At 55.0% G+C, this 13,682-nt stretch overlaps 1 protein-coding gene across 3 annotated transcripts in view; it reads right to left on the reverse strand.

Annotated features, from left to right (window-relative positions):
- Nucleotides 1–1,604, reverse strand: part of ALLC (allantoicase) — a 45,580-nt gene extending 43,976 nt beyond the window's left edge. The window contains exon 1 of one of the 3 annotated variants that reach the window (XM_019021608.4): nucleotides 894–1,604. The gene's annotated coding sequence lies outside the window, so the exon portion shown is untranslated. The remainder of the gene's footprint in view (nucleotides 1–893) is intronic. The other 2 variants (XM_019021609.4, XM_004028785.5) reach the window with 2 other exon arrangements.
- Between the last annotated feature and the right edge of the window lie 12,078 nt (nucleotides 1,605–13,682).

Genomic DNA, 13,682 nt, shown 5'->3' on the forward strand with positions numbered 1-13,682 from the left:
GTTACTCCCTCGTAAAGAAGAAAACCTTCAGGGGCTTTGTCATCACTGTCAATAAGTTCCGAAGAAGCCTTTGGCCAAAAGTATGAGATTTATGGTGAAATAATAAAAGTGGTTTGTTCAAATTTGGGACAAAATTAGAGTGACCTTGAGCAGGGACTCTGAGCAGCCCAAGGTCAACTGCACGAGACCCCTGGCTACCGGCAACTCTTGGTATATATTTACATTTAGTTCTACTTTGTGACTCTTGTTTTGAATATAGGTTTACTTCACCATGGCCTTAGTTGTTTAGGTTTGTTTTTTTTTTTTTTTTTGAGACAGGGTCTCGCTCTGTCATCCAGGCTGGAGTACAGTGGCATGATCTTGGCTCATTGCAACCTCCACCCCAATCCCATCCCGGGCTCAAGCAATTCTCCCATGTCAGCCTCCCAAGTAGCTGGGACCACAGGCATGCACCACCATGCCTGGGTATTTTTTTGATTTTTGGTAGAAATGGGGTCTTGCCATGTTGTCCAGGCTGGTCTCAAACTCCTCAACTCAAGCAATCCACCCACCTCGGCCTCCCAAAGTACAGGGATTACAGGCATGAGCCACCATGCCCAGCGTCTTTAGATTTTTTTTTAAGAAGGCCAAAGTCACATGATTTGAAACCAAACAGAGCAGTGACCAGAGCCCAGAAGCCTGACCCACCTGTGGGGCCCCTCCAGGTGTTTGGGCCACGCCCGATACCAACACAGTTCAACGGCACAAAGTGGCGTCTGTCACCATCTACCCTCTGTCACCTTCCAAGTGTGGAGGGTTCGTTGCATGACTGAAATTCATCTCTGTCACCCTATTCTTTTGGCAAAGCCAACCTTAAAGATAGCAAGGTATTTATAAACCACACTCCAGCTCACCCAGCAGTCAGAAATCAAGTATTCATAAATGGATCTCTTGCTCCCCAGAAGCCAGCCAAGGTCCCACGGTGCTTGAGTGCCAGCTCAGAGAGAATGTATAGGGGCCTGAGGTAGAGACAGAACTTTGCAGAGATTGGCTGTGCCTGTATGATGTCACAAGGGTTGCAGAGAGATGGAAGTAACAGGGGGAGCAGCCCCTCCCCAGAGAAGCCAAGCAGGCCTCTGCAAGACCCTCGCACAAGGCCCGAAGCCAGACGTGGTCCCTGCTGGTCCCAGGGCCCTTCCCTGCCCCTAACAAAGCTGCCTCCGGCCACTGGCCTGGGCCTGAAACCCCCACCTTCCTGGTCCGGCCAGTAACCTGACTTAAAGTTTTATCTCTAGACGTCACCTATTCACTAATCATCATTAACTCAGAAAACACTGAGCACACCCAGCAGTGGGTCCTGATCTACTAGAGAAGACAGGGGCCCTTGGGAGGGTTTGGCTAGAGCCCCTCAGCCCCAGAAAAAGTAAATACACACAAAATTTTCACGGAATTTAAAGAAGCCCACAGATGCTTAAGAAAGGGCACCTTGCCAAGTGGATGCTAGGCCCGTGGCACACAAAACAACACGTGCCGCCTGCCTTCAAAGGCCCCACTGTCTGCAGAAGAACTTCCCATGCAGAAAGAAACACCTGAGCCCGGCTTCGACATGCAGTAACAGACGTTGCCTTGCTTCGCCACAGCCACCCTGCGGGGCAAGCTATCCACTCTGCAGATGAATCAGCTGGGGCCTTGAAGGCAGGAAAGCCACCCAAGGTCACCCGCGCCGGGAGGGGCTGAGCTGGAACCAGAACGCAGCACAGCAGATGGCGCGCACAGGGGCCCTTGGGGCTCCAGAAAGACAACCTGCGTCCCAGGGAGATCCATCACCCACACGCTCCTTTTTCCTTCCTGGGTTTTCTTTCCCCAGGGCCTGACCGGCCTTCTCCTCCTGAACTCCAGCTTTCCCAGAGGAAAGCAAAGCCATTTGAAAGGCCGGCTCAAGGCCACCTCCAACTGAGAACCCCACCCCCAACCCCAACCCGTCTCTCAGCCCCGCCACCCAGCCGTAGTTAGGACGCGTCCAGCGCCTGTTGTCTGATCTCAGCTCCCCCGGCCTTTGAGTCCACATTTACACATCTGTCTGCCCATCCAGATGAAATTCTTTAGGAACGAAACCACATCCTATGCTGCCTTCCGTAGCTGACTGTATTTTAATGAATTAATGCACGTGGCTTCGTCCCTGGCAGTTGTCACCCGTGACTTCCCCGCCACAGCAGTGCAGTGCCCCAGCTCGCCGCCTCGGATCAGTCACAAAGATCATGGTGCGGAGAACAGAAGGGCCTATTTTTATCCTTGTGATTTCGCTAAGCCTTGGCCGTGGCACAGATAAAGCCATGGAAGAAGGCACCCTGACCCCTGCCCTCCACACCCTGACCCTTGCCCTCCACATCCTGACCTCTGCCCTCCACACCGAGCTGGCTCCTACAATCTGATGTGCTTCCAAATCACCTAGGAGCTGGTTAAAGTGCAGATTCTGACGCTGCAGATTTGAGATACGGCCTGAGGCTTGAGATTTCTCCAAGCTCCAGGGCGATGCTGGGGCTGCTGGGCCATGGCCAGAGGTTGAGCACAGGGCTCTGCCAGCTAGCTGCCCCATCCGACGTGGCAGCCACTAGCTATGCTAAATTCAATACTTCTCTAACGCTAAAATCAATTTAATTTAGTGAAGTTAAAAGTTTGGATACTCTGTCTTATGAGGTAAGTTTCTAGTGCCCAACAGCCACATGCGGCAGAGGCGACAGGCTGGGCTGCACAGCTACAGAACTTTCCATCGTGGCACAGCAGACGTCCTGTGGATCCATCTGTGGGGCGGGAGGAGAACAAGAGCTGGCAGAGAGGTGGTCCCAGAGCAGTGGCCTGAGCCAGACATGAGGCTGTTCTCGGAGCTCCGTAGGGGCTTCAACCCTCCTGCCTTGGTCCTGCCAAGACATGAGGATTCTCATGGAAAGGGCTGGAGCACCCTCAGAATAATGCCGCCATCCCCGGCCTCCCTGGGCTCCCAGGAGGCAAGGAGATCAGCCTGCGATGATGGAGGTGCTGGCTGCCTGGACGGGCTCCTCCCGACCCCTGTGCAGCCCCTGGCTGAAGTGGGTGTCCCGCTCACTAGGTGGGGACCTGGTGTTGAAGAAATGTCCGCTCTTCAGGCACAACAACCTCCCACCTCTTCTTCCCCCCGCCCCATTCCAGTGGGAGCTCGCCGGCTCTGCTGACAGCAGGCCACCCACAACCCCCGCCGGAGCGGGCGACAGGCTTTGCAGTGCTCCAGCAGAAGCACAGGGCAGCACTCAGGGGCTCCAGCAGAAGCACAGGGGCAGAGCTCAGGGGCAATGCTCGGGGCTTGTCTTATGGCTCCAGCTGCAAGAGGCTAGTGGTTTCCTTAATGCTGTCCCTTTAATTAGGCAAATACTTAAAACTTGTCATTCTAAGGCTGGGCACAGTGGGCCATGCTTATAATCCCAGCACTTTGGGAGGCTGAGACGGGAGGATCTCTTGAGCCCAGGGGTTTGAGACCAACCTGGGCAACACAGCGAGACCCCATCTCTGAAAAACAAAAGTTTTTTAATTAGCCAAGCATGGTGATACACACCTGTATTCCCAGCTACTTGGGAGGCTGAGGTGGGAGGATCGCTTGAGCCCAGGAGTTCAAGGCTACAGTGAGCTGCGATCGCACCACTGCTCTCCAGCCTGGGCAATAGAGTGAGACCCTATCTCAAAAAACAAACAAACAAACAAACTAGTCATTCCTTTGACAGTCACATAAGCTGTGCATGTTTTCCATGTTGCCCACCCTCATACAACACTCCTGGGACACATGTGCCAGCCTGGGTAGGGCAACTTCAAGGTGCTGGGCCCCCTCCACCTGCATCCACGCCCGATTCTTCTCCCCGAATGTGGGTGGAGCCCAGTGGCTCACTTCTGGTGAACAGGACACAGCAAAGGTGATGGGTGTCACTTTCCAGGTGAGGTTCCGGAAGCCTGTGACTTACGTCTTGACCCCCGCCCCTGCCTTTTCTCCTTTATTGCCCTGAAGGAACAGCTGTCATGGTGCAACCTGCCCTGCAAAGAGGCCAGCAGCCAGCACGGAGCTGACCCCACCAGTGACCTGGGGAGTGCACGAGGAAGCAGTTCCTGTCCGCAGAGGGAGGAGAGCAGCCCACGGACACCTCGACTGCAGGCTGAGAGAGGGTCCAGGGAGCAGCTCAGGCACTGACCACAGACACAGGGAGGTCACGGATGCTGCTTTAAGCCTCTAATTCGTGCTAGCTTGCTGTGCCGCATTACACAGCCAATGCAAAGCACTTCTTATCCATGGCAACCTTCGCCTGAAAACCGTCATGCGGTCCTCTTTCTGCGCCTTCCAGGCAGAGTTGCAAATGCCCTGTTTGTGACACGACCCCAGGGAAATGGGGCATGAAGTCCAGAACTGACTGAGAATACGTTTCTTCCACTCAGCTGAAGGGAAACACGCAGAAAAGACAGTCACGTTTCCTGCGCACCTGAGGGTTCACTGAGAGTCACATGCACTGACTGTGTCATCCCAGAGCTTCTGGCAGTGTCTGGCTCATGACAAGTGCTCAGGGAGTGTGTCTTGAGCTCTTCAGCTTCCATCAGACGATAACCTGAATGTGTGGGTCGGATGAACTAGCTTTCATCTAGAAAAAGCACAACCCTAAGGAGCGAGCTTGGGCAGCCTCCTAGACGGCCCCAGCAATCCTCACCTCCTGGCACTCACACGTTGGTAAATCCCTTCCATGCTGAGCAGGGCCACCCAGTGCAACCAGCAGGGCCTTACAGAAATGGCAGAGTGTGGTTCCGAGGCTGTGCCATCAAAGCCACTGCAGCCGTTGCTTTTCCTCCCGTGTGGGGTATGCAGCCACAGTCGCAGTCCACCGCCTCTCCTCACGCCCACACCTCTTTACAATGTGACTTTGCAGCTTCTCCCATCAAGGGCTCTTGGACCACTCACACGGAGGGAAGCCAGCTGCCTTGTCATAGGGTCATGCAGCAGCCCTCTAGAGAGGCCCACATGGCAGGATCCAAGTCCTCCTGCCAACAGCCAGCAATAACTCGCAGGCATGTGAGCAAACCACCTTGGCAGCTGATCCTCTGGCCCAGTCAAGCCTTCAGATGAGACCGTGGCACCAGCAGATATCTTGAGTGCAATCTCTTGAGACTCCTTGAGACAGAACCACCCAGCAAAGCTGCTCCCAAGCTCCTGGGTCACAGGAACCATGCAAGCTAAGATCTATTAATCGTGGGATAATTCGTTACACACCCATAGATGATGAACCCAGGCAGGGAAGCCTGATGGGGGATGAGGGATGAGAAAGGCTTAGACTAAGACTGAGGGCTGCAGCACAGGGGTAGCAGGAGCGGGAAAGATACACAGGACATGTTGGAATAGGCTTGGCCGTCACCAGAGTCTTCCCTCAGCTCTGCCATGCACCATCATGGCCCACGGGATGAGGGAAACGAGGTGAGCTTGAGGTCATCAAAGATGAGCAGAGCATCTTGGTGTGGTCTGGCAGCACCCTCGTGGTACCTGAGCCCAAGAGCAATGCCAGAAACTGTCTTCTCGACATCCACTGCTGCCACAATCTCCCAACAAACTGTGACGGAATTTTTTAGCAGAAGGACCTACCCCAGCTCACAGTGCCTGACACACCTTCAGGGAAAGCGGCAAGGGCTGGATCGTAGCTGGCAGGACGCGGGTCCACCTGGGCCACCAGGCCTTCAGTTCAACACATGCCCAGTCCTTGCCGGTCACCTGGAGTGGCCTTCCCTCTCCTCTCCAAACCCTGCCACAATGGATGTCTGTCCTGATTCTGGCCACATCTGAACTTCCTTCACACAAGTGGCAAACTGCAAACGTGGCCACAGTCCCTCACACCCCTGTGCAATGGAACTCCACAGCTTCTCCCATCATGGGCAGAGTCTATTTCCTGACCCCTGGGCTCACCTCATGACCAACTTTGGTCACAGAAGGAGAAAGAGTGATGCTCCAGCTCTGAGCGGAGGCTTCGGGGGGCCCCGTGTGTACCCACTCTTTTTGAAGCAGCGCCAAAATGCTGCTGCCACCCTGCAGACATGTTCAGGCCAGTTACTTTAGGTGAGAATCTGCAGGCTGCAGACAGGCCTCCCAGCTGACGCACTGGAGACCAGCCACCCCACCAGCTACCCAGAGACACCAGAGTGAGCCCAGCCAAGACCACAACAACTGCCCAGCTTAGCTCAGTCCAAATTGCTGACTACAGAGTTAGGATTAATGGTTAAATGGATGGTTATTATTTAAAATCACTAAGTTTTGGCCAGGCGTGGTGGCCTGTAATCCTAGCGTTTTGGGATGCCGAGCCGGGCTGATTGCCTGAACTCAGGAGTTCAAGACCAGACTGCACAACACAGTGAAACCCCATCTCTACTAAAACACAAAAAATTAGCCGGGCATGTGGCACACGCCTATAGTCCCAGCTACTTGGGAGTCTGAGGCAAGAGAAACCCTTGAACCAGGAGGTTGCAGTGAGCCAAGATCATGCCACTGCATTCCAGCCTGCTAAACGAGCGAGACTCCATTTCAAAAAAAAAAAAAAAAATCACAAAGTTTTGGGGTGGTTTGTTACACAACAAAAGCTAACTGATATATGATGTTTGGGATATCTCCATCCTTAGGAAACACATTTTCTTCCCACCACAGAAATGGAAAAATATGTGCTTCCCAGCCTCCTTTGTATCTAAGGCATGGACGCCTACAAAGCTTCCATGTAGAATTGTGCGGATTGTAGCTCTATGAATAGTGGCTCTGGATTTGTGCAGTGCACAACCTGTGCAGGCCCACAAAATGGCCCCGAGCTCTAGGTACCAGACAGACCGGCCCCCAGGCTCTGCATAGGAAGCTAGTGAAATGCAAATACAGCAGCACAGCCGCTTCCATAGCAACAGCGGGCAGCCTAGCAACCACCCGCATCTGCTGCTGGCAGCCGAGGGGCCCTTGCAGGCCGTGGTCGGCAGCATGATCCATGGGAGGGGCCCTTGCAGGCCATGGTCGGTGGCATGATCCATGGGCTTTGTTCCCTTCCACACGCACCGAGGCGGGGCTCCGGGCCTCCCAGAATTCCTGCGAGCTCCCAAAACGCTTTCAACAAATTCCCTTTGTGCTTAAATTAGCCCGACTGCGATTTTCCTGCTTGCAACTAAGAAACGTATGGTTCTTGGTTCCGAACTGCTGAACTGAGCAGGGTTGCGTCTGGTGACCTCAGCCCTCACCGGCCACAGACCCTGATGGGCCCACAGGGGAAGCAAAGGGCACGGTTTCCATGCAGTGACCTTGAGTTGCCTTTTACAGCGTGGGCAGAGCGCGAGAGCAGTTTCAGGCCTAAGGGAGGAGGAACATCCGGATGAATAGCTGCCCGTGAATAAGGACGATTGAGAGCCACGCGACATCTGTCAGGGACCTCGGCCTGCCCCTGACGAAACGCCGGGCATGTTTCCCGCCTCCCCGGCCGATGGAGCTCTGCGTGGGGTGGGCCCAGCCTCCACCCAGAGCTCGTCTTTGCCATCAACGGCCAAAGTGACCTTTCTTTCTCCTGACTGCTCTTTCGGTCGTCAGGTCTATGTGGCTGCTGTCACCACAGGGACACAATGTGGGTGCCACTGAGGATGAGAACTCACGCGGAGCGAGGCCGGGTGCTTTCTGAAGAGTCTGACACCTCGGCCTCTGCCTCCTGCTCCCGCCTGCTCTTTGTCCTTTCTACGCCTTTAACTCGTCTCCCTTCCTACCTCATGCACACACATGCACATGCATGCACACACACACACACACACACCCATCCAAAAGAATTCCCGCAAGCATCCGCGGCCTGAGCGCCCTCCTTGGCTCTGCAACCCTCCCCGCGCCGGTGTGGGCGCCGCCGTCCTCGTCCTCCTTTCCCACTAGATGGCAGTATGGAGCCACGGATCCGCAGCCACCGCCCGGCAGCCCCAGGCTGCGTCTCTGCGCTCATCCATCTCAGCCCACGCTTGAGAGAGGGCTCTGAGAAATACACGCGTGCCAGCTTTCCCGTCATGCCTCAATGCAGCACCTAATAAATCCCGGCTCTCTCCTTAACGAAACCGTTTCCCTCCTACTTTGCAGATCAGATTCTGCAGTCTACACAATAGGTCCCCTCCTCGAAAGTTACGGGAATTAAATCAGGGCAATGGTTCTGACTTCAGGCCCAGTGTTTATAGACCCTCACGTTTGCTTTAAAGCAAGCATAATCCTACACTGCTGAATTAACCAGGTACAAAGAAAGGCCCCGTGTGCCTTCACTGTGCCTGCTGTTAACACAGACTCCCCTCCATGAAGCCCGGTGGAGGGGCTGCAGGGTGGGGACTGCGTGACACTGAGTACCCACATGGGAGGGGTAGTGTGGAGGCAGAGGTGTTTGTATCCAAGCTCCTCGCCTGTATGGGGAGAAAACTGAGCCCCAGACAGGTGCGAGACGCCCTAGGAGCAGAGCATCTGGAATGGAGGTGCACGCACTGCTGACCCCCACAGAACTACGGGGCAGGCGGCTCCCAGGGCCCACACGTGTTCACCGGGCCGAGGGACTTCAAGGTGCTGCTGGGGCTGGAGCTGCAGCTGCCCGCTTGCCCAGGCCTCACCAGGCTTCCACCTGACAGTCACCGTGCTGTGCCGTTTCTGTCACTCAGTAGCCAGCAGACAGCGCTCAGCATCGGTCCTGGCAAGGCAGCGTGCCTGGGTCAACTCAGGGGCCATCAGCCCGGTGGCCGGCCACAGACAGGGAATCCTGGCTGCCCCGACAGCCCTGTGGATGCCACTCCGGCCCCCAGGAGGAGCAGTGGGAGCTCCTGCAGGAACCTGGAACAGGGCTTTGCCGTCTAATTCCCTAAACCCCAGAACCCACAGAGTGTTCCCTCCTCCAGGAGGTGTCCCGGCTTCCTCTGCCCTCTCAGCCAGCGCTGCCCTCTTCCCTTCCAATTGAGGGCACTGTGCAGCCAGTGCCAAACGACTCTTGTTTTCTGCAAGAATCAGACATAAGAGGGGAGAAAGGGGTGAAGACCACAGATGACGGCTCCGTGCCTTCCAGGGCACTAATGCATCACGTCCAGTTCCTCACAGAACAAATTTGGAAAACGCCTTAGACGCTGCTGAACAGCTGTAGCTGGGGAAGCTACGGGCAGCAAGTCCTCGAATTGTTTCATCCAACCTTGTTTCGTTGTAACACTGATGAGGAAAAACACTGAGTCCCAGCTGGGGCCACTGTCTGCGGCGTCTGCTTGTTCTCCCCATGTCTGCGTGGGTTGTCTCTGGGCACTCTGGTTTCCTCCAGCGTCCACACGTGTGCACGTGAGTCCCTGGTGTGTCTGCCCGGTCCCTGTGTGAGTGCGGGTGTGTTGCCCTGCGATGGGACAGCGTCCTCTCCAGGGCTGGAGCCCACCCTGCACCCTGAGCTGCCAGGTCAGGCGTGGGCCACCCGCACCCCTGAACCAGAATCACTGGGTAACACGGCTCTTATTTCTATTAATCTTTCTTAAATGTATGTGTAAACCACATCTACTTCAGTATTTAATATCAGAAGTGTTTGGGGGCGGGGCGCAGTGGCTCACGCCTGTAATCCCAGCACTTTGGGAGGCGGAGGCGGGTGGATCACGAGGTCAGGAGATCAAGACCATCCTGGCTAACACGGTGAAACCCCGTCTCCACTAAAAATACAAAAAATTAGCTGGACGTGGTGGCGGGCGCCTGTAGTCCCAGCTGCTCGGGAGGCTGAGGCAGGAGAATGGCGTGAACCCGGGAGGTGGGGTTTGCAGTGAGCCGAGATCACACCACTGCGCTCCAGCCTGGGCAATAGAGCGAGACTCCATTTCAAAAAGAAAAAAGAAGTGTTTGGGGTCTTTTTTCGAAGTCTGGTGATGACCCTGTGACCAGAATGACGCCCTAGGCACTTCAGTCTTGCTCATTAACACGCCCATTGTGGAACTGGTTTCATTAACTGCCATTTCACCTAAGCCTGCCATTTCCAAGAACCTGTCTATGACGTGTGTTGCCATTTCTATGAACCCGTCTACGGCGTGCATGAGGACGTACTGCCCCGGGCTATGTTCACCACTGCCTGGCACCCAGGCTTCTCTACAGGGCCAGGTACTCAGTACTCAACACCCAGTACTCTGCCACGCCGACCGCCCTACACACATCGTGTCGTGTAATCCTCACAAGGCCCCAGTGGGAGGCATGAAAATCATTCACTCCACCAATGAGGAAACTGAGGCTTAGGATGTTTCTGTAACTTCATGAAGATCACACTGTCACTTGAAGGCGTGTCCCAGCCTGGGACACAGCGGGTTGTGTGATGCGCTGGTGGAAGAGGCGGCCGTCTGCCCAAATGGATCTGCAGGAGGACAGGGGTTGGTGTTGGAGCAGAGAATGGGGGGCAGTGGACAGCCCACAGCCCCGTGGACACTTGGACAAAGATGCTGTGGGCAGCCCTACGGGAATGGAGGCCCAGCTGGCAGGACTTCCCTGTGGCCAGAAGTCCGCACATGGAAGCAGGGTCTCCACCCACTCTGTGGGCACCACCCCAGACCCTGCAGGATCCCCGAGGCCAGCAGCACCCCCAGGACTGGTGGACCTGGGGCAGCCAGGGAGGCTTTGTGGGCAGTGGATGCCGCCATGCAGGTGAGGAAGAGCCAGCCAGCCTCACATGCACAGAGCCGACACCCTATGTGTGCACAAGAGCTTTGCCAGCGTCAGGAGCGTCTTGGCTCCCCCAGCCTGGGCAGAGCAGCCTCGAGCATGTGAAAGCCTCATCAAAGACAGATGGGAAGACATGCTTTCCTGTGTGACTGGGAGACGTGTCAGGGAGAAGCCACTCCACATAATGAATAAGACTCATCCATTAAAATAATTACCTCTGCTCCTTAATGGGGGGAGAAATGGAAAAGAGGACAAACCTCTCTAGGCCAAAGAGCTCTCCTGCTCCCATCCTGAGGGCCCAGACTCATCACTAGCACAGGAGTGGGAGAGGCTGCCAGGGCTGCCAGGCTCCCTGGCGCTGCTGTCCCCAGGACACCCACTGCCCATTGCCCCACAGCTGCCCACTGCACCATCATCAGCAGAGCCTGGTCTCTCCTCTCCTGCCTGTAACTCACAGGCCCAGACTTGGCATTGGATTGGTTATCAAATTTGTAAGTGCAGCCATTCAACCTCCAGGTCTGTTTCTCCCCTACAGATAGGGTCTCACCGGCGCACATCAAGGTGCAGTCAAGGAGCCTGACCACAGCTGGGTTGCGAGAGTGAAGGCTGAGACAACGCTAGCGTCCATCATCAGAGGATGGGTGAGCGACCCCCAGGGGCATCAGGAGAGGACGGGTGAGCGACCCCCAGGGGCATCAGGAGAGGATGGGTGAGCGACCCCCAGGGGCATCAGGAGAGGATGGGTGAGCGACCCCCAGCGGCATCGGGAGAGGATGGGTGAGCGACCCCCAGCGGCCACACTCTGGAATACTCTGCCGCAGGATGGGAGAAGCAGGCAGGCCCCATGGGCAGCATGGGAATTGCCCCAAGACAGGTTGCTGATGAAGAAGGTGAGAAAGAATGCCCACCCCCGAGCCATTCTCCAGATACGTTTTAATCGTGTGTGTGTGTGTGTGTGTGTGTGTGCATGCTGTTGAAAAAGGCCTAGAAAGACTGACCCTCAACTAGAGCAAAGTTGATTGAAGAAAAGGAGGATTTTTGCTTCTTAGACGTATGTGTGTGTCGCATTGAACATATTACCAATTGCATTCACATGGTCCCTGTGTCATCACACGCGCAACCCCTGCAGCCTGTCTGGGGCCCTATATTTCAAGGCCACCTCAGCGAACCAGAGAGTTCAGAGGCAATGGGGGGATGAGGGGTGAAGGGGCTGAGGGAGTGACTCTGCGTCCCCACGGGGATGATGGACAGCAGGGCACAGCCTGTGAGACCAGAAGTGGGGACCACTGAGGACTTGCCCATTCAGTGAGATGACCTGCTCAGTGACAACCCTCCCCACACACAGCCTGGCCCCCCAACACACACACACAGCAGCATCCCCCAATTCTTCAGCTATATTCCAGGCATTGTTGGAACTGCCACACATAAAACCATGGGTCTGACAGAGTCAGAAACGGAGAAATATTCAAACTGACTGCTTAGTAAATGAATGCATGGGTGAGCAGATAGAGGGGTGAGTTAATGGCTGCAGTAGCTTGTAAGCACCAGAAGGATATACGCACCAGTAGGAAGACTCCATCTCTCATACACACAGTTTGCGCCAATGAAGCAAAAGCCTGGTCGCTCTGACGGGCTCCCTTCCAGCAGGCGAGGCAGCGGCACCTGTTTCTCCAGCTGTACATCATTCCCTGGAACCTGCTCCATGAAGACAAGGTGCTCCTCTTCCCATCCAAACAAACCAGGGACCGCTCAGGTCCAGAATAAACTTGTTTGCTATGTCCTTCCAATGAGATGAGAATTAAATTCAAGGAGATATCAAGAAATTCTTGTCAAGAACTGTGAAGGGCCTGAGATTTTACCCTACTTACAGTCCCAGGTTCATGGGTGCTGGCCGAAGACATGAGACTTCTGGGTCAAAGACAAAGGACTTTGTTACTTACAGCAACAGCCATAGCTGGGGTATCGGCATTTCTGCACCAGTATCCTGGGCTCCACTCCCTTCAGGGGTTCAGGAAGAAGGCAGACAGCACCCGCACATGCAGTGGGTCCGTTACAGGGAGGACCCTTGAGCCTAGGGAACCCGGTTCTTCTCTAGCAGGTAGTACACATGCCTGCACTCTTTCCTGGAGGGAGACATCATCTTTATTATGCTGGACAGTAACCATGCCTGCCCATTGCCACAGAACGAAACACTCTATTTTCCAAGGCTGCGGGCAAACCTGCCCTTTTCTCCGGTGGGGAGACAGGGAAGGGAGACACTATCTTTATCTTCCAAGGCATTTCACTGTACAAACACCCAGAATAGATAACCTAGAACAAAGGGCCGTCGGGGCCTCTCTCGCAGGATGGGCACAAATACACCCACCCCTGGGAGCCAGCTCCACAGCTCCCTCTCGCCCCACACCAGCTGGGAGGGAATGTGCATGTACGTGTGTTCTATTTTAAAAATGAAGATACTTGTTATTTTTATTGGGATTCTGAAATACAAAAAAAAAAAACAAACCATGAGGTACTGTTGCAGGCAGCTTCTGAACTGACCCCTACTGGTCCCCACCCCCTGGTATTCACCCCCATGTATGGGCTGCACCCGGTGCCTCGCCTCAAGCTGGTAGAGCACCACAGAGGGAAGGCACGTGCTGTGGTTAGCTGCTGGGCCTCTCCAGATCTCATGTTGAAATGTGATCCTCATGGTGGAGGTGGGGCCAAATAGGAGGTGTTTGGATCGGGGGCGGAACCCTCATGAGTATCTTGGGTGCTGTCCTCAGTCCTTACCCTAGTGAGCAAGTTCTCACTCTGCTAGTTCCCTAAGCTGATTGATCATGCAGAACAGCCCGGCACCTCCCTCTCTTTCTTTGTGGCTTCCCTCTCCCCATGTGATTGATCTCTGTGAGTGCTGGCTCTCCCTCCCCCTCCACTAAGGGTGGATACAGCCTGAGGCCTCACCAGGAGCAGATGCTGGCACCACGCTTCTGGTGCTGCCTGCAGAACCGTGAGCCAAATAAACCTCTTT

Source organism: Gorilla gorilla, chromosome 12 (genome assembly GCF_029281585.2).
Source record: "Gorilla gorilla gorilla isolate KB3781 chromosome 12, NHGRI_mGorGor1-v2.1_pri, whole genome shotgun sequence".
NCBI classification, from domain to species: Eukaryota; Metazoa; Chordata; class Mammalia; order Primates; family Hominidae; genus Gorilla; species Gorilla gorilla.